Source organism: Micropterus dolomieu, linkage group LG07, assembly GCF_021292245.1.
Source record: "Micropterus dolomieu isolate WLL.071019.BEF.003 ecotype Adirondacks linkage group LG07, ASM2129224v1, whole genome shotgun sequence".
Taxonomy (NCBI): domain Eukaryota; kingdom Metazoa; phylum Chordata; class Actinopteri; order Centrarchiformes; family Centrarchidae; genus Micropterus; species Micropterus dolomieu.
The window spans coordinates 20,067,142-20,091,979 of record NC_060156.1 but is presented as its reverse complement, the minus strand read 5'-3'; the positions used below and the strand labels follow the sequence as shown (position 1 = coordinate 20,091,979).

At 40.9% G+C, this 24,838-nt stretch overlaps 1 protein-coding gene across 2 annotated transcripts in view; it reads right to left on the bottom strand.

Moving 5' to 3' along the window:
- Positions 1-24,838, bottom strand: part of cfap97d2 (CFAP97 domain containing 2) — a 66,126-nt gene that overhangs the window by 20,535 nt on the left and 20,753 nt on the right. Inside the window, exons 1-2 of one of the 2 annotated variants that reach the window (XM_046055055.1) lie at positions 4,457-4,517; positions 4,246-4,354 (exon numbers count right to left, since the gene is read on the bottom strand). The exons of the other annotated variant lie outside the window; for it this stretch is intronic. The gene's annotated coding sequence lies outside the window, so the exon portion shown is untranslated. Of the gene's footprint in view, positions 1-4,245; positions 4,355-4,456; positions 4,518-24,838 lie in introns of those variants that run through there. 2 annotated transcript variants of the gene reach the window in all.

Below are 24,838 nucleotides of genomic sequence, written 5' to 3'. Positions count from 1 at the left end.
GTGTTTATGTGTGGGTTAACGTGTAATCAATGTCATTGACATTATATGGTTTAAAGTATCTCCTCCCTTGGAGTCATCCCGAGTCCAGAAGCATTCACTTTTTCATACTGTATAAGATAAACCAGCAAGAGATGTTGCGTTTTTATGTAAATGACTAAGCAGGGTCAAAGTTGTAGCACACAACATAACTACTCCCTTCCTTAGTGTACATATGGCAATTTGAATTTGCCTTCATATAAAGACTACACACTTAGCCTTTTAGTCTCACTATGTCTTTTTAGTCACTGGTCAGATGATATTCTTTCAGCCTTGTCACTGTTTTCCAGCAAAGCAAGCTTGTGATAGATTGTCCTTAGGGTTGTTGGTCTGGTACAAATGGCATAGCTGGCCAACCCTTAAAGTTCACTCTCTTGTCCCAGCATGGGTACATGTCTCTGAGTGAACATACTTCATTAAGTCAATTAAGTAATGAAGTAGCTGAGTGGAAGGGATGGAAATATAGTACGTTTCTGCCTGAAGTCAGTGTAGCATTTATGATTGTGCAAATTACCACATAGATGTCATCTTAAAACTTTGAGAACGTCATTGACTAGATCACAGCTATGATGAGTGACAGGGGTCCAATGAGGGCATTTGGTGGTAAACGTTAAAGGAAAAAGTTATGTAATGAACTGCCATATGTAATAAAGGCAGACAAATGATGGGTGCTCACTGACAATTCTTAGACTTTGTAGTTTTGTTAAATGCTGTACATGTGGAAGACATATAGCCATGTTACTGAAAAACCAGAGGGTGTGTGAAGTCAGGTGGCTTTCTTAGAGTAGCACAGCAGCAGCTCATTGACAGCAGAGTGACAGTACAGGTCACAGAACACCAGGCATCCACATGACTATGGTTCATAGCATATCAAGTGAAACTCAGCTCTATTATATGTGACAGAGCCAGGAAGCTGGACAGTAGCTTCAGCACTATAACGCTATTGCTCTTGTTTGCTCCATGGGCATACTGGAGCTTCAACTCTAAGCTCTAGCTTGACCAAACTCTCATGAAGCTATGACACTCATGAACCTAAGATAATTTATTTGAGTCTCTGGCATGGCCAACCACACAGACTTTTGGAAGATTATAACTTTGTACTGGTGTTAAAAACGGTTACCTCTTAAATAAATCTGTGGATGTAAATTTATATTGTCTCATAAAATCATTAAAACACAGAGTAAGTAGAGACACAAATAAACAAAAGGTACTCATTTGGACAATTGCAACACATTTTTTAAAGACTGTTTAAATGGTCTACAGGCTTTTATGGCTATAAACTGCAGTTGACAGGTTCATGACTAGGCTGTTAATACCTATTTAAAGAACAATAGCCATATTTCCATCTAATTGTCATTCAAATTTTAAGCGGACTTTTGAAATGTCGCAAAAAAGAAAAAAAAATGTGCTAATATGTGCGTTTCCATCAGCTGGTTTGGAGCGAATAAACCAGGCTACGGCAAGTGTAGTTACGTTAGTAGTTGACGTTACATATGGCTGTATGACGCATTATGGGAATATCTGGCAAAACGGCAACAAAAGGTTAGTTTGATTGTCAGAACTTATTCAGCAAGTGTTTCCATCTCCCATTCAGCGGATTAACTTTTTTCAACAAAGGCAAAAACCACCTCAAGCGAGCGTGAAAGCTTTTTTTTGTGAAATTAAGGATTTTTTTTGCCGTTTCCACTAACCTTTTCTAATCCGATACTTCACAATGCGCATAAAAAAACTGAAGGAAACATGGCTAATGACTGTGTCAGCATATTATATGACCCCTTAATGAGGTGCATGTTGCCGTTTGGTGTCATATTAAGTTTTTGACTATTTCAGTAAATGTATTTTAAAAAATAAGATATTCTTCTTACTGTGCACTGTCCTTTGCTGAGCAGTGAGTATGGAAGCTGATAGGGGACTACATTAAAATGATAATGTAAGTTTGAAAATGTAGTTCCACAATAGCATTATAATTTTACACATATGTATGTGTTATTTGACTAAAATTTTTAATGAAAATGCTATAATCCAGTGGACTTTGTCACACTTTATATTACGTCAGCTGACTTTCTAAATGCCTTCTGGCAGAAAGTCCTGAAGGTAAGCTTGTCAATGAACCAATAGAGTGAATGAGGAAGTGACTCCTTGATAAGAGGACTTACAGTATTTCTATTGCATTGTAAATTTTAAATTTTAATTGACATATAAATATTGTCCACTGTACAGTGGGAATGTTAAATGTTAAACAGCTTTTAGTTTTTATATTTAGTCAATCAACCTCCTCAAGCTGATTAAAAGTCTGAGCAGTTTAGTCTTATCACAGAAAAAACTATTTTTCCATGGTTTTAATCAGTGAAAACTGACATTTTATTGTTTTTAGTCATCAGATTGTATTGGATTTTTTAGTCAATCTAGTCTAGCCAAAACCAAAAATTTGTCATTTTAGTCAAACTTATTTAACATTATCTTATCATTATTAGACTAAAAACACAGGTTGAATGATCCATAACACAACTGAAACTCCGTCTTGTTTATTTACACTTCAGGTCTTACTTTTTGTTAGCATTTGTAATTTGTCTCATGGTGGCTTATGTTGGTACAGGCATATTTGTGCTGGCTTTATAGTTTCAACCATTAGTGAGAAGGCTGTTAACTTTTCTTGAGGCCGGCCATATGTTGGTATGCTTTCACATATTTTTGTTCTCTCCTCTTTTGTGTCAACAAAAAAATTTGTATTTTGGTAAAAGTTTATTTTGGTAAAATTTTTTTAAAAATTGTCTTTTTTCGTCAACAATATTAAATTTTGATGTAGTTGAAGTTAGTGTTTAGAGACGTCGACGTTTCATCTTAGTCACTGGAGGAGTGAAAGGTTGTTGAGTATGTGAAAATAAAGATATGTCTATTATAAATATGAATTGAATTATTGCACTTACGTTTTTACTAAAATAACGCATACATATGTGGAAAAATATAATGCTATTGTGGAATTACGTTTTAATTTTACATAAGTTTACATAATCATTTTAATATAGTCCCCTTTAGGCTTCCATAGAGGTACTTCCATAGTGAAATCTGGATTTACATATGCATTTAATAACTCAGATTATACTGCTGGTTTATTTTCTCCATCTAATTCTCACCCCAGAGCAAGAGCAATATATGTAATTTTGCCAAAATCATTCTTGTTTGAGAACGTAAAAGGGGCTGGGATTTTTATACATTTAAAAGATGCTTGATTCATTTGTAGCCACATAGCCACACTAGTTTAATTTGTGGTTACAAAGAAGCGACAGTGTAATTAAAGAGCATGGGTAAGAGTTAAACAAGAACTCCTACAATTAGAATAACAGCAGGGTTGGCAAAAAAAAATCTCCTTCCAACCCCTGTGGCATGTTGCTAGGTTTCATACAAAAACATTACAGTAAGTTTGTAAATGGGTTTTGCAGGACCTGGCATGTCACTATGATAAGATAAGATTTTAAAAAAGCTTTAAAGTTAACAAGTTTAGCAACTGCTCACACATTTTAAAAGGCCATTCTAGAAACTATACTTATTCACATAGATGGACCTTGTTTCTAAAAATAGAGAAATTTGCACACATTCTCACGATGCAATTAAATACTGAAAAATATTATTATCTAGGAAAACTTATTTCAAACCTTGAGGTTGGCAAGAACTGTTCTTCTCATGGCAGTGAATGCACGTTATGCTTTTGTGATCATTTGAAAAGAGAGAGTGTGTGAAGCTGCATTATGTCACAGGTCAACAAGAAACATTGCTTCACTCTCATCGTTTTGGGCAGCAGCATCATCAGTTACACTTGTAAATTAATTTGTGCTGTCTCTGCTCTGCTCTTGAGAAATATGATGTGCAGGGGTGATGCAATTGAAGTTCCTGGCTGCCATTCTACTTCACTCTGAGAGACAATAATCTTTAAGTCAACTCAGACAAATCAGAATCAGTTTTTTTGCCAAGTAAGTGTACACATACAAGGAATATTCTTATGAATATAAACATAGTCAGCAGATAATATAAAGAAGGATAAAGCAACTACAGCAGGCCAAGAATTATAAATACAAAATCTAAAATTGACAAGATATGAAAAGAGATCATAAAAAATAATAAAGAATATGTACAATTTGACTGTTATTGAAATGACAGTTTCAAATGTTTACATAGGAATGTACAAAAGTTTACAGTATGAGTATACCGTACTGTTAGGGGAAATGAGAGTCTGTGTCAGTGTCGGTCCCAGACTAGCTGCAGATGAAAAGAAACTTCTTGTGGTCCTGATGGACTGCAGCCTCTTCCCAGAGGGGAGTGTCTGAAACAGTTTGTGTCCAGAGTGGGAGGGATCCAGGCAGATGTAAATACTAGGCTGTAGGAGTGTAAGATTAATGTGTGTAGAAAATACATCTGAATTTACATGAAGCATCTCCACATGAAGCATAGACTTCCCAGATGCCCCTTTTTGCAGATGTTAGATGAATGATGGGACATGCGGTGCTGGCTGGATGCTCCAGCCACCAATCTGCAGGTGGATGGTTTCATCACGGGCCGTGCACAGAGCTGCTCTCTCTTCTCTCAAGGTTAGGCCTGATGAGGATTCATTTGAAGGGGAGACACCATGAAATTGATCAGTTCTCTCATAGGTTCTGGGAAGGACAACATCTTTTGTTTGATAATCTATAGATTTATAGCTCTACGAAGAGTTTCTGCATATTGTGTCTCAGTGTTTAGGTTTTTATGGCCCACACCTTTACTGTTTTGGTTTATTCTCACCGCTCCCGGTAACATAATTTCCAGTTGCAGCAGGCAACTTTCAGCAAAAGTAATAAAAACCAACTGTATGCTACCTTAGCATACATACCCCTCAGGAGTACAAAACCAGCACTAAAAGGAGAGTGAAACCTACATTTGTCAAGTTGCCATAAACACAACTCCAAATGAATGCTAATGTAGCTCTGTATTAGCTGGATGTATAAATGATCAACTGTTTGCCATATCAACTTAAAAGTTGGTAATATGTCAGTGTTGTGGTTACAGATGGTTTCTACTACTTCAAGTGTCACAAACAATGCAGGTTTAAACACAAATAACATGCAAACTAAAGGACAGGAGTCTGTATTAGTAAAGTGAAGATATTAAGGTATTTTTTCACCTGATCTGTCTGGTCTTCAAAGCCAACTTGACTTTCTTTCAGCTTATGGGGCCAATATTGGCTTGCATATTAGATAATAACATAGTTAAATTAGCAGTCTTTTCAAATGGATGTGAAGCACAGGGGATGGATTTGTGTTTCTAGCTAATGGTGTAAGGAGGCTGCCTTTACTGTAACCTGCACTTAGTAGATTGAAGACATTAGAGATAAACGTATCCCTGGTAACTCTTCTAAACAGCTATATCTTTATTTGGTAGACAATATGATGCACCTTTCCTTTCCCCCCCCAAAATCTAAAAGCATCTCAAGCTAAAATGACCAGATTTGCTCCCTCGATTTGATATAATAATAATAATAATAATAATAATAATAATAATAATAATAATAATAATAAAACAGTACGTAGAATGTAACAGTAAGTAGAATGTGAGTGTGGACCGATTGCTTTGTGCTTGTAGGCTACAGTTTGCTACCTGTGGTGTGAGAGGTTGCTGTGAGGAATGTCATGTGGCTAAATGAGAATTACAATATGATTACAGTAAATGATGCCTATTTTGCAAAATTAGACAGTTTTGTGAGGAAGAATTTTATGTAGATTTTTATTAGGCTGTCTACATGCCATATACAAAGCATAATCAATCAGTCATACTGAAAACCCTCTGGTAACAAAAGCATTTAACACAGTTTTCTTTCCACACTTTCTAACGGAATTTCTGTGTCTGTGGTTGGGGCTGTTTTGATTTATGTTTGACACAGAGGGATGAAATTGGCCATTGGTGGATAGGTACTGGCATGGTCTTGTCAGATTTGAAGGAACAACTTCAGAGAGTGTAATAAATTGTTTCTCAATTGTCAGTTTTATGAACCCTCTTGTACTTAATCATTTTGAGGCATATAAGGTCAGTGAAATTTCTAGTTAGGTCATGAGTGATATGTTGACTGTAGTCCTTAAATGTTTCACTGATATCAATTTTTAATCTCTAATTACTAGAAACAGTAAAAAGATTTTTAAATTTTTTTTTTTAGGTCAGTACTATGAGTACTATGTTCGAGGCTAAAAAAACAGCCCATCATTAAACACAAGACACAGAGACGGTCTTCTGGCACTTCTTGTCCTTCTTGTAACTGTACTGAACTTTAAAATTGAACACAGAGCTGCATGTTAATTTAAAAAAAAAAAAGTTTAACATTCATTGACCTTAGTAGAACATAACAGGCTTTACTGAGGACAATTTTGAAAGGTCTATTCTTTTCCAGGAACACTAGGAGATTGAGGTACATCTCAAAATAGTCATTGCAGCAGGATATTTTAGCCTGCTTTTCCCCATTTGGTTTTCTGCCCTGTGTCTCATGGAGGCTTCATAAATCATCTTGCAATTTGGCTCATCTCCTTCCCTTAGTAGTAGAAGTGTGACATATACCCTACTTCTGTGAGTGAATGTGTGGCGTTTTGTTTGGAGCAGGGGTGTAACACAACTCTAAGCAGGGTGTCTCTAAAACATGACACATCTTTATGCTCACTACTTTCAGCACCCCAGAGCATTGGATGCATGGATCCTATGTGATTTTCTTAGAGCTGCTTGAGCTCTTGTGAAGGGCTGATGCACTGGACTCTGATTCATAATAAACTGACAAAGTGATGAGAAAGGGAGATGAAGAGCAAGAGAGAATAATGCAGTTAGACTATGAGATTATTGATTTACGGGACCAGTAGAGTTTGAACAGTTGTACACAGCAGAGTGGACACAGATGCATGCACCTTTTTTAAGTTAATCATCTTGAAAAATGCATGGTGTCAGAGATGCCTCTGTACAAAATTAACACTGTGAAAGCAGATAAGACCATTTTAATAGGTGTGTGAAGGGCTTTTGTCTCCATAGAGAGCTTTTGTCTCAGAGTTCAGTGAATGAAACGATTGCTGTGACAGTCTAGTGTAATGTAGTCAACATTGTCAACTCCAAGGCCTGACTTACCCTGTACAGTGGACGTAGATTGATTTTTGCATAAAATGCAAATGAGAAATCAATGTTTGATGATATTTTGTCACCCTATCCATGCCACACACTTCAGTGAAGCTAGGAGGCTCATCTAGAATCTCAAACCAACCATTTTTATCCGTACCAAACACACTTCAAACACAAAGCATCTAAATGAGCTTATATCACAACATAGTACTGTAACATAGCACTCAAATCACAAAACTAACAGAGTTATTAGCTGGATAATAATAACAACAAACGCACCAATATACATATACAGTTACAACCGCTGACTTATAGCTCAGTTGTTGACAAAAATAATTCCGGCCATTGCGCAAAATCCAAAATGGATTTTGCGCAATTCCTCGAAGCTCTCTCTGAGTTTTGGTTCGCCTAAAACTGCAGGATAGGAAAAGTGTTGCTTTGGAAAAGATGGTCTTTATTGTCGTCTGCTGGCCTACTCGCTGTAGTTACACAGACATTCAATATAACAAAGAAAGAGCCCACAGCCCAGTAGGATGTTCTGTGCTCAAGTTGTGGGCCTGTAAAGCATGGGAGTGCTTTTGGTCATAGGAATGTTGATCAATATTCACTGTTTTTATCAATATTTCAATGTTTTGGAAGCTTTATGTTATTTGGAATGTAGTTGTATGGACAGAAATAGTGTTTTGAAAAGAACTCACAATACCAGTAACTATGGGCAAATCACGGACATTCGCCTTGTATAATTTGGAAGAACTGTTATATATTAGTTTCTTTTCATCAAATGACAAAGACATGTTGACATTTGGTGAATTTTATAGATGGATCATTTTTAACGTAGTTAGAATCACAGGGAAGCACAAAATCAAGGTTTCATCCTCCAATAGTCAGTGCTGTATTTCATAACGATTTGTCATTTGTCATGGAATATGGAAAGTAACACACTTTTCAGAAAGACTGATTAAAGAAATGCAGAATGAGAGATTGCATTGAGTTCCAGAAGCTAGTGGAACAGAGGCTAGCCCCGACGTGTTGTCATGACTTTGGCTCTCTGTAGGCTTTCCTGGTCAAGTCATTATAGCTAACAGCGCATCATCAAAAGTAATGAAAGATTAACAATTAATAAGCATTGGTGCAGTATTCAAGAGGAAATAGTTGTGGCTTTGTGTCCATTAGAAAAAGTTAGCTAAAAATGTATTTTTTTAATAGTAGTGTTGTATAGTAATTGTAAATTGTTTTTGTTTTCTGGTAACAAAAACAAAGAAATAAAATATATTATCTCGTTTCCCATTATTTGTGGAAGTTTATGTATTTGTTATAAAAGCCAAACCTCAGAAACTTAACACAGCAGGTGGTCCTTGGGAAATTTAGCGAGAACATGTCTTATTTTGGTACCAGTCCCTGAATCCCACGCAGTCATTGCTGCTATTAGTATTTGAATGTCATACATATTTATTTTAGTTCCTGAGATCTTATGTGCTGTAGTAGTGCTATAGTCATGTTTATTTATAAGGCATACCTTATTTGTAGTGAAACTGTAACAATTGTTTTGTACTATCTACTAAATGTAGAATTTGTATTGGTATTCTCACTGTAGCCCTTCCCCTTCATTTAGTGGCAACACCTTTCACCATGTGGTAACAACTGCTAAATTTCCTCTTCAGATTGAAAGCTGATGTGGAGATGTTTTTAAAGGGAGTATTCATCTCCTGCTGAAATACACTCTGCAGAGATATTATTTCAGCCAATACAAATCAACATAACACAAGCTGTAAAGCTATGATTGTCTATACGAGAGCTCTATACAGTGGTCATCAAAGCCAACACTCGGAATTGACAAGGCTCTTTGATGAAAAATACCCCGATTTTAGATAAAGATAGCAGGTCCGTATAAAGACTTTTTCAACCTGATTTCTTGTCCATTCACCATTTGTTTTCTGATGCAAGAAGACGGCTTTCACTGCATTTAATCATAATCTATTTGCCATGCTTGCCGCAATCATTGCCTGCATGGTTCCTCATCAGTGATGCAGATGTCAGAATCCACACAAGCTCCCAAAAACTGACAGAATAGGCTTCAAAATGCCTCCAGTGAAACCTATGATTGTCACACTAGTAAATGTTTTGAGATGTTTTATGGTTTAAACTCCTCCTGTAGACTAGCATCTGATAGCTGCATAGTCTTTCATCTATTAGCATCCACTGTCCTGCTCTCTGTCCCTCACGCCTCCACCTCTCAATCTTCCTATACATTATCTCATACATTTGTCTTTGCTTCTATTCTAATGCTCACGCTACAGTCATGTTTGCAGGCAGCCTTGTCAGTGTGGTTGCTGTGGAACGATGTTAGCGCTCCCTCTTGTGAGTTTTGGGAAGGTGGTGAAAAAGTTAGTTTCAAGCCCTAAATTTCCTCAGTCACCCTCATCTTTTCTAAATGTTAACACGTTTCTCCCATCCTAAATGACATCTAATCTAATCGGAAATATATAAACCGTTAACAGTCGTAGTCTGTCAACTACAACAGTGTATTAAGGCCACTGTTAAGAAAAAATGTAAAGTAATCTGAGATTTCAAGAAATAATATGAGAGGAAAAGTTGTAATATTTCAAGAATAAAGTCATAATAGAATAGTTTGCTTCGAGTCATATGTACATGTTTGAGTATTTTCTGGCAGTCTACACTTATTTCAGCTTGTAAAAAGCTTGGACTCTGTCGCTGCTGTCTCTCCGACCCTTTATGAATAGGCCTATATAAATTTCAGCATTTATGGTAAGCTCTTTACTATAGTTTAAAGGTTTAGTATTTTACTAAGAACATTCAGTATCTTCAGGCTGAATGCAGAGAAAGGCAAAGACATAAATGCATCACAGTGTTTATCAGACCCTCTGACTTCCCCTTAAAGCAGTTCTCAAAATAAAAGTAGTATTGTTACAAAATTGTAAAATGATTAAAAGTTGATAAGAAACTTTTTATGTGTATGTGAGGTCAGTGCACGCAAGTGATCTCTTAGAACTGCTTAAATCAGAAGATTTATACTTCTGAGAACACGATGCACAGCAGGAACACAGGATGAGGACAGTCGGCCAACTTCATGCTTGATAGGCTTAATAGAAATAAAAAGTAAAAGTAGTGGAAAAAAATGCAGACGAGATGAAAAAAAAAAATCTAATAGAAATCAGAGTACTTTTGAAAATTAATCTGACAAAACACAGAAGTGGATTATAGAAACCAAATAATGACAGAAATACAACAGGACAATGGTATTACAAGAAATCAACATTCACATCTCATTTTGATACAGACAAAATGATTTAGCTGCATGTAGCCTGTTAATATTTGACCTGATTTTAAAGTAGATAAAAACCCAGCAATTTAATGGCATAAGGGCCGGCAGAGTGTCCCTGTGTTATCAGTAAAATTGTTTCCAGGCCGTCATCTAGGAGCAGAATATGATGCAGTCACATTACCATGTTGCTGTACTGCACGACGCGAAGGTTGGGTCATGTTCCCTGTGGCTCTGATGACAGGAATGTAGCGACTCTAACCTTTATCAACACACACCAGACCAAACATACTGCCGTGCAAGTGTGTGTGTTTGTGTTATTAAGCCACAATATGTGTTACTACAAATCCTACACCAGAGGCACACTGCTAAAGTGATGTCTTGTTGCTGTACTGTTTTAGAGCAGTGAGGACGAGTGGAGGGAAGCAGAGAGAGAGAGGTCAGCTTGTTCTGCTCCTTTCCTGTGCTGGAAGTACATTTTAATGATTTGATTATGATTGATTGCTAATATGATTTCATGACTCACTGTTGTCCTGTAGCACATTTATTACTGTTGTCTATCATCTGACTGCGCTCCCTAGTGATGGGATAAGCGGAGCAGAATGCTCTCTCCCTCGCTCTCTGACCATAATAAGCTACAGGGTTCCCAAAGCATGTGTACAAGGTATAAAGGATAGTCATGAAAAAAGGTGAGAGCTATACATGAAAAGAGTGATAGTTAGAAATAAAAAGAGGAGTCAGATTTTGAAGGAGCTTACTATAGTTTCATGTGTTGTTCTGCTAGTTTTCCCTCAGGCTGTGACCTGCTCTGACATACTATGTTTTGCTGCTTCCATGGTAATGTCAGTGTTTCCCCCCCAAGTAAATATTGAATTTTGTTGTGTGTTGTTGAGTTCTTGTAAGTTGTTTTTTTTTGGTAGAGGACTTGGTTCTTATTTATTTTTACAAGCTGCAGTGTAACCGCGTTGCTCTGTCTCTACCTTGTGTTGTTGGCAGAATTGACTTTTTTCTCTGGGTTGCCTGGTGTTTCCTAGTGGCCAACTTATGGTCACTCAGTCTTTCAGTATCTCTGTTTTGAGCCACTTGTGGTTGGTCCAGATTTCAGAAACTGCTGCTGAAGCTGTGAAATTTGAATGAGGCCAGTTTGTCAGCGCAGCAGGGGTGAAGAGGGGGTTGTCTGGCAAAAAACACAGGGGGGGACCCTGCAAAAATGTCAAACCTGGCTCATCCTTTGCTGGACTGAAATGGGACATCATTCGGCAAGTTGCTGTGTTGGCCAAATAAATGTTACATTTTTAGCCTGCGATCGTTGTAATGAAAAAAAAAAAAGATTGCCACCGTGAAAACTTGTGAGAGCAGTAAAATCCTTCCTATTATAAACCTCGCAGCTCTTTGCTTTCTTTTAATGCTGGTCTGTTTTCAGTCTGACTGCCCGCTTAGGGGAGCCAGTTGAGGGGACTTCTCAACATCTTGTCAAAACAGGGCTTTGTAGCAGTTGTGTTTCACTGGCTTTGCTAGAATTTTATTTCTGTTTTGTTTGAATCCTGAGTAAAAGTGGATACAGTGCCTAATTCAGTGTATCATCTATTGTTTGTTGTGTTTCTTCATTCTAACACATTTCACTGTGCAGTGTTTCACAGTGTTTCATGCTTACAGTATTTCCACGTATAACCCTACAAAATCCTCTTGGTTTTGGACTGTTTTGATTGATGTTATTTGTTAAATATCTTGGCACATACTAACAAATATTAATTTTTTCTTTCTTTTTTGTCATTCTTTTTTCCCCCACTTTCACTGGCAAACGCACGCACAATGTCTACCTCACTCTTGTCTCTATCACTCCTCTCCTTCCATACAGCAATCTGTTCTGTGCAGTGCTGGAGGTTGTGTGGTGGCTACAGTATGCTGTGTAGATTTTTGCTGCAGTGCAGCAGGCAGTATTGTGCTGCTGGTGCCTCTGTCTTTCCCCTGCTCTCTCTTTTTGTCTCTTTCTCACTCTCTCTCTCTCTGTATGAATTCATTTTTGTGTACATTGTTTGGGAGTGGTGGAACACTTCCAAACAATTTTGCTGTTAAAAAATAAATAAATAAAACTGGCATTAGCCCTAGAGCTTCCGTCTCATTCATCACACCTAGCAAGCCCAGCACTTTGTTGCTTCCCTTTTCTTTTCTGGACACTTACATAGCTTTGTAAACATTTTAATATGAGAGAGAGAAGGACATGATAGGGTGGGCAACGACTTAGTAACCTGTTTGTGGTGGTGAGGGCTCAACTCTCTGCCCAGAAAGGCCATTTGTCTTCAGTTATACACACTAGGCTAGAGATGGTGAAGCATTCAGGTACAGTGTGTCAGAAAACAGGAAGATGCAGCACCATGGGATGGAGTGGAAGTTGAAAAACTTCTGTCCAAACATGTTAAACAACCAGCCACACAATTCACTTACTATTGCATGCCATACATGTAGTGTGTAAGCTGCCATTTCATGAACACCATTTAGCCATGACATGACAGCACTTGACATTTCTGGTAGGTTACCTCCAGCCAGCTGAGTAAGTGTCAATGCTATCTGTGGGATAGGGTTATCTGCATGTTGGAAGGTTCTGGATGGGAGAAGGTGTAGCGGTCTTCACAAGTGGGTAGCAGGAGTGGTATGTGTGTGAGAAGGTGGCCCTGCTTGTGTGACTGGGTTAAAAGATTGTGTTAAGCTCTGTGGGCAGCAGTGCAAAGGATATGCTTCTAAATCATATTAAATTCATCATCAAAGTTAATAGAGAGAAATCCAGTTGGATGATAGGCTTTTGCAGCCAGATATGGAGGCAACGTCTTTTGCTAAGATTGTGGAGCGGCATGTACGCAAGGCACTAAATGCTGAAGAAGAGCATGGTGAGTTGGAGCAGAGAGCTTGGCGAGCTTGACATAATTGCACAACTGTTGCCCTTCTTTGAAACAGTCCCACTGTTTAGATGTCATGAGAGTAGACTAGTTAAACACGGGACATAGAGCATTTTTTTTGTTTATCAGATCACTCCATTGATTCAGTGTGTGAGTGTGATTGACTTGAATAGTCTGCCACATATCAAATAAGCACAGGTGATGGGATCTCCATATCTGCAGGGGAGAAATCTTATTAATCCACTCTGCTTCCACACCAATAAAAGTAATCACTGCATTGCAGATGATCGAACCTGTAGGTCACACTTTGTTGTGGGTGTGGATGTGTGCGTGTGCTTGTGTGAGAGAGAGTATGTTTGCGTGTGTGTATGTGGTTCACCCAATAACATTTTATGCAGTAGCATGCCAACGAGGATGAGGTAATTTCATTATGTATGCAGTGCTTCTGGACTTTATTTCGTATTATTTGTCCTGCATAAAGCATAAACCTTTTTCGAGGCCAAGTAAGGAAGCCAAGTAGATTGATGCACAACTGTGGATCTACAGTGACACCAAACTATTCTCATCTTTTCCGAAAATGGAATAAGATACCTGTGAAGTAATGCCTGATGATCTGTGGTCTGTCAGCGTTGTCCTCACCTGTTTATACACAGACTGACATAACAACGTGCACATGAGGGACACCCAGAGCTTTGAAAACCTGACAGACCTACACAGATGATATTGAGTTTGTCTGCAGTCAGGCCTCAACACTTTAGACAAATTGAGATATAAAAATTGCTCTTTGATAATGGCTAAGAAAGTAGTCACTCTGACAGACCTGCTTTTATAGCAACACAGTCACGATCCACGGGTTCCAAGGCCAAACATCACGGCTGCCTTTTGTGATGCTCTCAGTAGAACATCTTTTCTCAGACTTCTCTTTATGCTTACAGTTGAAGCATTATATGACAGATAATCACCAGATGATGTGAAGACAGATTAATGCCAAGTGGGAGGTTTGTCACCAAAACTGGCCAACATTTTTCCATCATTATATATAGCAGCATTGAAACACTTCTTCTGAACACTTGCTTTGTTCAAAACTAACATATTTATGCTGAGTACTCTTTACTCTAATCATACTTCTGTCTTGCAGCCATGCAGGTAGAAGTAAGGAGAATTAAAAAAAGTAAGGAAATAGGGGAAAGTAGGTTATATAGACAAGATGGCTTAGCACCCGTAGGTTGGCTAGGTTAGGTTAGGTTAGCCCTGTTTGTGAGTCATTTGTGCTAGTGTTTACACGGGGCATCCTCTCCTTATTTCATATGCATTTAAAAGAGAATTATGCAAATAATAGGTAGAGATATGTTAATTGAGGTTTTGTATTCAACTGGATTCACTAAGGGCATGCAATTTGTGGTGGTCAATTTGACATGGAAATATCCCCACCTTTCAGGTGTAAAAATAGAGGTAGTGGTGGGGAAATGAAACGTGAACTTTCCTTAATATTACAGGAACCTCAATGACAGCAGACAAAAATAGGAATGACATTTTTGCACTACAAAAAATTCTAGAGAGTTGCTCTGTACTAGTTGTGAAACTAAAAATAAATAGTAAAAATAATATGGTACAAATAGCAAAAAATTATTATTAGTAAGAAAAGCAGTCTTTAACAGCAAACAAACAAGACAGGGTGTTGTGATTTTGTGCCAACAAGTCTTCCAAATTTAACTACAAAATATTTAGTTTGTTCATTCCCTCTAGAACAACACATAGAAGTGTTTCCTGATCTGACACCACTATTGGCAGGACGACATCATTTGTCTGTACCATCCAAAACCGTTACAAATCACTGTTGAAAAATAAATATGTTTTATGATGTGACAACGCAATGATTAGGGTTCGGTTAGATGTAGGCACAAAAACAACTTGGGGATGGGTGGTTCTCAAATCATGGATGTGATTAAAATGACTACTTTGTAAAGATTGCGGGAGCTTTGGCAATTTCTGAAAAGACTGATGCTGTCATTCTTCTTGGGAGGCCTGTCTATTTTTGTGTTTGTAAACCTGAACTTGAATTTGAGCTGGACGCACATTTGCTCTGTGGCATTTTCCTGGTAAGTCTTGTCCAGGGTGCTTATGGTGGAAAGTCCTCAGTGTAATGGATGTTTTTCTCTGCTGCATCATTAAGGGTTTACATGGAGCTTTAATGATGGTCCCTGAGTCTGTAGCATCATCCATATGCAAGTGACAATTTTACAGTGTGAATGTGGGAGTGTGTTATAACGCTGTATGTGCAGCAAAGTGAGAGAGAGAAAAAGAAAGGCCTGGCCAAGGTGTTTCACAGTGCCTTGCTAAGACAATAACCAAGGACCCTGGCTGACAAATTCACAGAGGTTAGCTTGCGCCTTTTCTTCTTCAGTACTTCCATTCCGCCAATCAAAGGATCTGATTAACACAGCATTGTTATATTGTGATACATATAAGTGATCAGCTGTATTGATTTTTAAAAATATCAGGAAAAAAAGCTGCCTGGAACAATATGAATTTACATGTATGACCATAAATACAGGAGAGGAAACAGGATCCGTATGTGATAATATAAATACCACTGCTAGCTCAGAGTCACAAAAATTATGAGGATCATCCAATCATGAGGATGTATAATAAATGCAGTTTTGAGCAGTGAATTTAGCCTAGCCTAACTCAGATTTCAATATGCAGACCTGCTAAAAGATTAATACACCTTCTCCTACACTGAGGGTTAGTATTTTGTACCCTTTAGTTTGATCTTAATCTTTTAACACCTGTGTTTTCAAAAGGCTTGTTATTTCAAGGAATTTATCTGTATTATTTTAAATATTTAAAAAATGTGAATGAGTGCTCAAAAAAGCTTGGTGAAAAATGGATCATTGAAAACTACACAGACCACAAATACCTTTTAAAACAAAACGTTTTATCAAAACAAGGAAAATAGTAATGGCTTGATGTATAATCAGCTTCTAAGCTATGTTTTCTCCCAGTTTTGTTTTCATTTTCTATTATAAGAGCATTTCTAAGGATGACCATTTAGTGTAAACTGCAGAAAATAGTCTCTGTATGCCACAGGAAACATAACTTTTAGATGTTAAGGGACAATAAATCCATGTGAAAATCAATTTAAACCAAAGGCTTGTCCCCCTGTGGCTATACCAAACCAAATCACTTATATTATTGTGTGTAAATCAGTAAAAATCTAACAAAACAGGAATTTTTGTGACTTTATTGCCCTGAGCTGTACCTCTCAGGCAGCTCTTCCATTCAAAGCAGTGTATTACCGCCATCATGCTCCACCAATCAAATGTATTTAGTTAGGTTATAGATAGTTGAGGTTCAAGGTGTGATTGAGTGAATTTATTCACAACATGATGATAGGCCCAACACTAGGCTACAAACGTCCTTCAGGATGTGCCATGTAGCTCTGCACATGTCAAGAAGAAGTTACAAGAGGTCTTTGTTAGTTAAACTGACAATTTATAACCATATAAATGATAACATGTAGTTTTCTTTATGCCAGCCTAGACAGGAGAAATTAAAGAAGGAGACGTTCAAGACACATTCAAACTACATGTAGGCATAAAAATCATCCTCCTTGTGTTTACCAGAGTCAGGATAGTGAAATCCTCATAAACTGAACTATCCCACTATTCTAACACTATTGTTTGTGGTAGGTAATATTTACCATTCCATTGAGTATGCGTATGTCTGGTGTTTATGGTGTAAAAATCGAAACCATCCATTCGTCTTAGTATTTCTCCTATGCACTGTAATTGAAACTTTATGGGTTGTTTCAGAATCTCCTATGTACTGAGGGAAAGAGAATACAACATTACAGTGCTGACCTGATTATCTGACCTCCCCATGCTATTCATCTTTGTGATATAACCTCCTCACTATTTCCAAGGAAATCAATAAGGATGTAACCATTCAAGCACTTGCAGTGGGGAATACTAAAATATTCTACACTAGAGGTACTGATGTCTAAGATAAAGTTACCTCATATTGAATATTCCATTCATGGAATGATGTGTATTCCATTGCAAGTGAAATTAAAGAATAATGACATCTACTGAAAGTTCAGTAATGTAAGTATAGAGAACATTGTTGTCGCTGTGTATTAAGATTGTTCAATTTAGAAAAAGGAGGATGGAGGCATAAGAGATAGGTGTTCTCCCAGTAGAGACAGAGGAGGCAGCTTTTATTTAGGCAAATGAGAGAGGAAAGGTGAAGAGTGACTCTCTCCTCCTGCTGCTGAGGATCACATGACAGATTGACAGAAAGAAGAGTCTTTGTTAGCAATCAATGAGGCAAAGAGTTATATATTTGTCAGGGTATCTTCACAACTCACAGAGGTCACTGCCCTGCTTGTGGTGTAAGGTGAGAACTGTGTTTAAAACCTGCTATTGATACAGTTGTGGGAAAACGGCATCACCTGTGTGCTGTTTAAACCCTTTCATAATAAAGTGGAGAGTGTTCCTAAATCGCTGGAGTAAAACAGTGATGGATACACTGTGGAGAGAAGCGATCACTTGTGAAATGTCACAGAATATGAATGGCTCTGCAGGTAAATTAATGTTGTCACAGGATGGTTTCTTGGAGTTCTCGGAGCTGACAAATCTATGTGCTCAAGATACTAATTGCTTGGTGCAGTGCTTTGCTTTGCATCACATGACAAGGTATGTGTCATTCATCATCCTTTCAGAGCACATCGATGTGGGTTAAATCCACATTTTTGAATTAGTTGAAAAGTTGAATTGAATGCGTCAACATGCCAACCTTCCTCCTGACTGGGGTTCAATGCAAGTCGGCCGATGCTCGGCTTTGATGAGGATTTTGTTAAATTTTAAGTTTTTAAAGGGAATTACTGTGGATGACTAGCTAATTTGTTAATTCATTTAAGTGTCCACCCAGTACTTCTGTGCAGTGTCTTTTTTTTTAAGTGGCCTCTGTACAGGCAAGATGTTACCAAGCCTGGCTACCTCACTATGCCGACAACTATTCATGAAGCTGTGCCCAATCACTGCGCTGCGTGCGCTTAATTTAGCTGTGTCACAAGTAATCTGAGATTGCTCTTACATGTGCTGTTTAAATTTTGTTAATCCTAATCTACGTATTCTTTTTTTTTGTTTTTGCGTTTTTTTGGTTTGACTCTCTGTCTTTATTGAGCGGACTGACGTCGCAGTGAGAGGGCAGAAAGACATAGATCACAACTTTTTGTCACAATGCAAATGTGTCTGAACAGTTTGATTTTCACCGGTAGAAACCAACTTAGTAGGACTTTCAGACCCATTTCACCCCTTGATTGGCCGGCTGTATGAAAGTTTGTTTTGTTTTGTTGTTTTATTGACAAAAGTGCTGTTTTTCATGTGAACAACCGAGTGCAACACTATCAGAGCCCTTTCAGAACACCTATAAACCTTTTGATTTCTGAATTGGTCAAGCAACAAATTGTACCAACTAATTCTGATTGAGCATATTACATACCAAAGACTGCAGACAGCATCTGTCTGCAGTCTTTTGTAATGTAAATGAGTATCTGTAAAAATGTTATCAGAAACCTGGTTACCCTTATATGTGGCCAAGAAATCGACTATCTCTAGGAGAATCTAGCTGTGAAAATTAGATTTCTCTAATCCCTTACCCCAATTAAGAAATCAGCTTTATGAAGAAAACGAAGGTTACGATATGGTAACCCTAGTTCTATAAGCACAGGAGCCCTCTACTGGACTCTATGGGTACTACCTCCTCCAATCACACGCACACACTTGCCCACTGAAATTTTATCGTGCACATAGCCGACCAATAGGACGTCGCTACCGATACCGATAAAGTGTCCCTACTGCCTCAGCATCTGACCGCCTCTTCAGCAGACGGCGTCAGAGCGGCAGGGCTCATCGGTAGAGGGCTCCGTCTGTGCTTATAGAACTAGGGTTACCATATCGTAACCTTCAATCTATCTCACACAGGCTCCACCCTCTACTGGACTCTCTGGGTACAGTGGGTGGAGCCCGATGACTGTCCGCCCTAGCCGCGACAAGCCAAAGTCCACCACACCACCTAGTGACAGAATGGTGGGACACCCCTGAGAAGGTCGCTGGAACAGTAGGGGCTGACCTCTCACTGGAACGTCAGGCACTACCAGTGTATGTTCCCCCTCTACACCCAGTAGTCACCAGATCCTCACTTTTCAGATCCTAGGTCGCACTTGCGAGCTGGATCCCGAGAAAGAGCCCGACATATCCAAGAGATAGAAACGCACAGAAACGCACGGGCACGGTAAGGGCCAAGATGCCATTGTGCAGATCTCTTCAACACACACCCTGCTGAAAAAGGGTCATAGACACTTCAGCACTTCCAAGTGGAATGTGCGCGCACCGCTAAGGGTGGGTCTGTTCCCGCAAGTGTACAGTCTTGGGAGATTCACTCACAAAGCCAGCTGGCCAAGCTCTTCTTGGACAGGGTTCTACTGACTGCACTATCACTGAAATAGACAAACAGCTGACCAGTGTATGGAATGGGGGCTGTGTGCTCTACAAAGGACGTTAGCCTAGCACACATGGACACAACAGATGCACTCTCACCTCCCTGCACCCTAAGTGGGGTAGGGGGTAGAAAGCATCCAGATTTATTGTCCTGGACCTGAACATGCTGCTTATGTTCTTAAGAACAAAGGAGGTGTGTTGTCTCAATCTGGCTGCACTGTGGACACCAAGAACCAGCATGCAACTGGGGTGAACCGACAGGCACACAACTCACTCACCTTCTTAGCAGAGGTGAGAGCAAGGCACACGGCTGTTCAAGAAATAGCATTTTGAAGGAGGACTCATAAGGTGCAGATATCAGAGCCACCAACACAAGCAGCAAGTCCTACTGAGGCGCCGAGAGACACGACACCGGTCGCTGTCTTCTCACACCCTGCAGAAAGCGTATCACGAGGGAGTGGGTGAAGACTGTTCTGTCACCAAACCCCCTGTGACAGGAGAGATAGCTGCAGCGCGACAGCCCCTTCTCCATCAGACCTTGCAGGAAGGAGAAAATGGATCCCACCGAACAGGTAGGCAGATCCGTCTCCCTCTCAATGCATCAACGCTGAAAACCCAAACCCAACCACTTAGCTTTACAGCAAGACGTGGTGGACACTGCCCGCCCACTTGGATGGTCTGTGCGACCTCAGCGGCTAGACCATCCTGAGTCTGCCTCTCCACAATTTTAGGAGAAAAACCTGGAGAGGCTGGTCCAACACCAGCATTGTGCATATGAAGCCTCACCCTTGTGACAGAGCCCCACAGACCATAGGTATAGGCCAGGGCTGTGTCACTGTAGGCTGCGTCACTTCTACCTGAATGACAAACGACCGGTCCCACCTCACCTAACTGGAGGGATGAGATGGGGTGGGGGGGAACGCAAACAGCAGCCCTTCTGGCAATGGCGCGTGTGTGACGCGTCCATCCCCAAGGGTGGGCTGTCCTGTGGCTGAATTGAGAACCACAGCGGGAAGTGGGTGTTGACAAACAGATACACCTCCGCTCTCCCGAAGTGAGCTCAGATCTGCTGAACCACATTGTTGTGCAATCTCCACCCGCTCGGCTGGGGGCCAGCCCTCAACATAAGGTCAGCCACCGCCGTTCTTCAAGCCTGGGACGTGAAGGGCTTTCAGAGACAGCAGGTGTTCTGATGCCCACGTCTATAGGTTCCCTGCCAGCACCAACAGAGCCGTGGATTGGACTTTGCCCTGTCTGTTGGTGTACGCGCTGGAGGAGTGGATTGTGGTGGCTCCTCGGGGAGCCGCAACACTCACTGCACTCACTGCACTCCCCTGGCAGGTCCCTCCCCATCCAGTAAGAGACTCGTCTATGAAGACTGACACGGATGAAGACACTCTGCCGAGCAGCACCCACGCTGCCAAACAGTGAGAGACCCCCTGGTCCTCCTGCACTAGAGTTGAAAGAGGGGGGGTCACCATGCATCACCTTTGCCTCTTGAGGTCCAGATGCAAACCAACATTGTAGCTGTTGCATGTGCAGCAAGCCCAGAGGGACCACCTGATGGACTACTGCCCTAAGGCCCAACAGCAGCACCACTGACAGCGCTGCCGCAGCTGTCCCCTGCTGCAGCCTGTGGACCACCCAGCGACGCGCACAGATACGCTCTTGGAGTGTTGTAGTTGAGCACAATCCCCAGATACTCCGCTCGCTGCTGCAGCTGGGGGAAGCTCTCTTCCCAATTGATCGCAACCCCAGGTTGTCGAGGTTCAAAATCAACTGGGCTGTGTGGAGATCACTCAAGGCTTCGTCCGGGCGACGTCGAATGGGCTATAGTGTCCCTGAATGCACCAGGGCCAGTTGCTCTCTGGTGTCTTTTAACGCACCAAAACTCGCTGCTCCAATGACGGCTCAACGTGCAACAGTGTCACCATGAGCGCGTCGTCAGGCCATCCTCCACTCCACTGCAGTGAGCTGCTCCTGGGAGAATGAGCCGCTGTTCACTGCGATAAAGTGCCACGGGCCGCACCGCTGGAAGAGACGTGTTGTCAGGTTGCGGTCTCCGGCTATATCTGACCTAGATTGGCGTTAGCCATCGAATCATGCCGTTGCAGCTAGTCAGCTGAACGCTGCGCTGGTTCGGTTGAGCATATGTTGACAATGTGGTTGTGTGTTTTAGGAACACACACACTGTCAGTGAGCTAGCAGTGTTCCCGTGGACACTGTCATGAGTGCACGGGAAACGCAGAGTTAGCTCGCATTGCTGCATTGTGTCACCATCATGGCAGCAGCCCTTCATTTGGCTGCCAGGCAATGTAGGCGACCCGTTGCGCGGGCCGGACAGCCGGCTAGCAAGGAGGAAGTCCAGATCCTACTACCTTCTCGCTCGGATGCCACCAGGAGAGCGATGTGGGACATGGGCTTCTGTCCCAGTGGTTTGATTAGCGCAGCAAAGACCCAGGCCCTCCCACTGTCTCTCTCAAGCTTAGCAAGGAGTGTGGGCCGTAGGTCGGATCATTAAAACGTGCAGTTTTGTGGAGATCGAAGCGCGTTACGCACCGAGCCGAAGATGGAGGGGGTTCGGTGGGGAGGAGAATGCTCTTTAGGAATGTACTGTATTTAATCAGTTGAACATTCACAGCATTTTCAGCGTGTACACAGCAGCACATGAAACACAAATAAATGCATCCTGGACACATAATGGAGGGAGGAGGTCTGGTGGTGTGCATCAGCCTCTGTTCCTCTGTCACCCTTCTATTTTTTTTTTTTTTTTTTTTTTAATAAATAAGGCTTTTTCCAAGGGCTGCAATCAAATGAACCATGGGCCGTTTTCGAAAGGTTGAAAGGAGTTAGAAAAGGCCGACTGGGCCTTGAACGCACCACGGCCGGTGTGACTGTGGTTGACACGTCACCCGGTGTTGACGTCAGCCTCAAGCTCACAGCTTCCCTGTGAAGCAGCGGCAGGGTAGACAGCCTCGCCTGCTGCAACAGGCGCTACGAGCCGCTCGTGGAGGAAACAAAACCAACCGAAGCAGCGAGCAATCTCTTTCGTCCCGCTATACCGAGAGAGACCTGACTTTGGCTGTCTCTCTCTGGCTATAGCGGACTAGCCTAGCTGCGCTGTGACCTCTTGGCGAAAGAGATGTCGGCAGGGCAGAGTGTCTGTTTATGTAACAGGCTGTCACGTGTCTGTGCGAGTCCTCATGGGCACACTGGGAATGCAGAGTTACAGTACACTGCTGCATTGCCCAGTTTCCACGGTAAGAACAGCTAATTTATTGGCTGTCACGTTGTGGACCATTATGGCCGTGAGGACTCGTGGTCAGGCTAGCAAAGTGGACGCCCGGGCCTCACCCAGCCTCTCACTCGGTTCTGATTGGGAGAGTGGCCTGGGCCGCAGGGTGAACCATTAGCTTAGCGTCGATGGGTGCAGCGGCACGTTCAACATGCCTAGCTCAATGGGCTGGGGTTGGTGGTGGGGAATTGGCACTTGTTTGGAATGTAATGTGTTTCCAATAAACAGTTTAACATTCACAGGCATCACCACAGTGTACACACAAGCAGCACAAGTTAGAACAGTGGCTTCGTGAACACAAGGCTGCAGGGCTAACCCTTAGCCTCACCCCAGGAGTTAATGTTAGCTCTTTGATGAGAGAAGTTAACTTAGCTCTTTGAGGAATGTAATTAACATGTTTTACTCAAAAACGGTTTCCACATTCTCAAAGGCCTTACCATAGTTTTACACAAGCAGCACATGTAAAACAATGGTGTCTTGAACACCAGACGGGGGATTGTGGCAGCATCAGCAGGCCTTTCCCTCCATAACGGTCACTTGGCCAGTCGCTCCCTTTCCCAGCCGCAGGTCGGCTGGCGGGGGGGCCTGGACTTGTCCGTGCAGGACATGGGTCACCTCACATGGGTGCAAAGATAATTTTGTAGAAGTGGCAACTCCATCCGTGGAGGTGGTGAATTCAGTGAGCAGTTCACCGTTTGCTGAAGGAAAAAGGATGCTGAGGCAGTAGGGACACTGCTATTTGTACTTCATGCACGTATCGGTAGCATAACCTTCCATTCACCTGTCTTGTGCAGAGTTTTGCGTGCACGCCAAGTGGCCGACAATTGCATGGACGTCGCGGTTCCTTGTGGGTCTATTTCAAGTAGTCCATTATTTAAAAACAATATAATATTCTTTGTGTGCTCCATCAATGTTGATCATTGTTCAATGTTGTAAGTCCCGCGAGGTGCACACAACACGGCCCAACGTGGCCCAACACGGGCACAACACAGGCACAGTTGGTTGTATCTCTTCCTTGTCTGCCACACACACAAAAAGATTTATTAAAAGCTTCTTTCTTTTCACATTTTTATTTACAGCATTATCTGTTGAAATGTATATTGTAATAGGCTTTATATTAACTTATTGGGAGAACTGGTAGTTCTATGTAATATCAGACGTTGAACACCCCTATTTTGCCAAAATGGCATGATCATCCTTTCACTGCAAAGCTTCGACTGTGAGATTGACAGTCGAATCAGGCTCCGTCCGTAGTATCGAATCATCAACTATTCTGAATCAGCCCTAATATTCATTAAAGAAAGTTGAAAAAGACTAACTCATTTAATCCAAAGAATCACTTCATTCAAATTTAGGATTTTTTTAGGGTGATGATGTCATAAATTATGACTTTCAAAATCGCAATAGAAGCTTCTAATGAGAAAGAAATTACATTAGGTACAGCACTAAGTAGGCTAATTGCATATCAGACCCTGCATGGTAGGGTAGACAATGTCAAACACACTACAATGACTTCTATCACCAGCTGCTCAGCTTTTACGTTGTTTGTGTTATACCCCAGTAAACTATCAGAAAGGTATGAAAAAACAGATACTGCCTAAGATTAGGTCAGACCCAGTTTGAATGTTTGTTCAGTTGAACATGTCATGTGTGGTTTTTTAATCTGTGTATTATTTGGCTTTAATGTGCTTTGACCTGTACTTATGTTTTA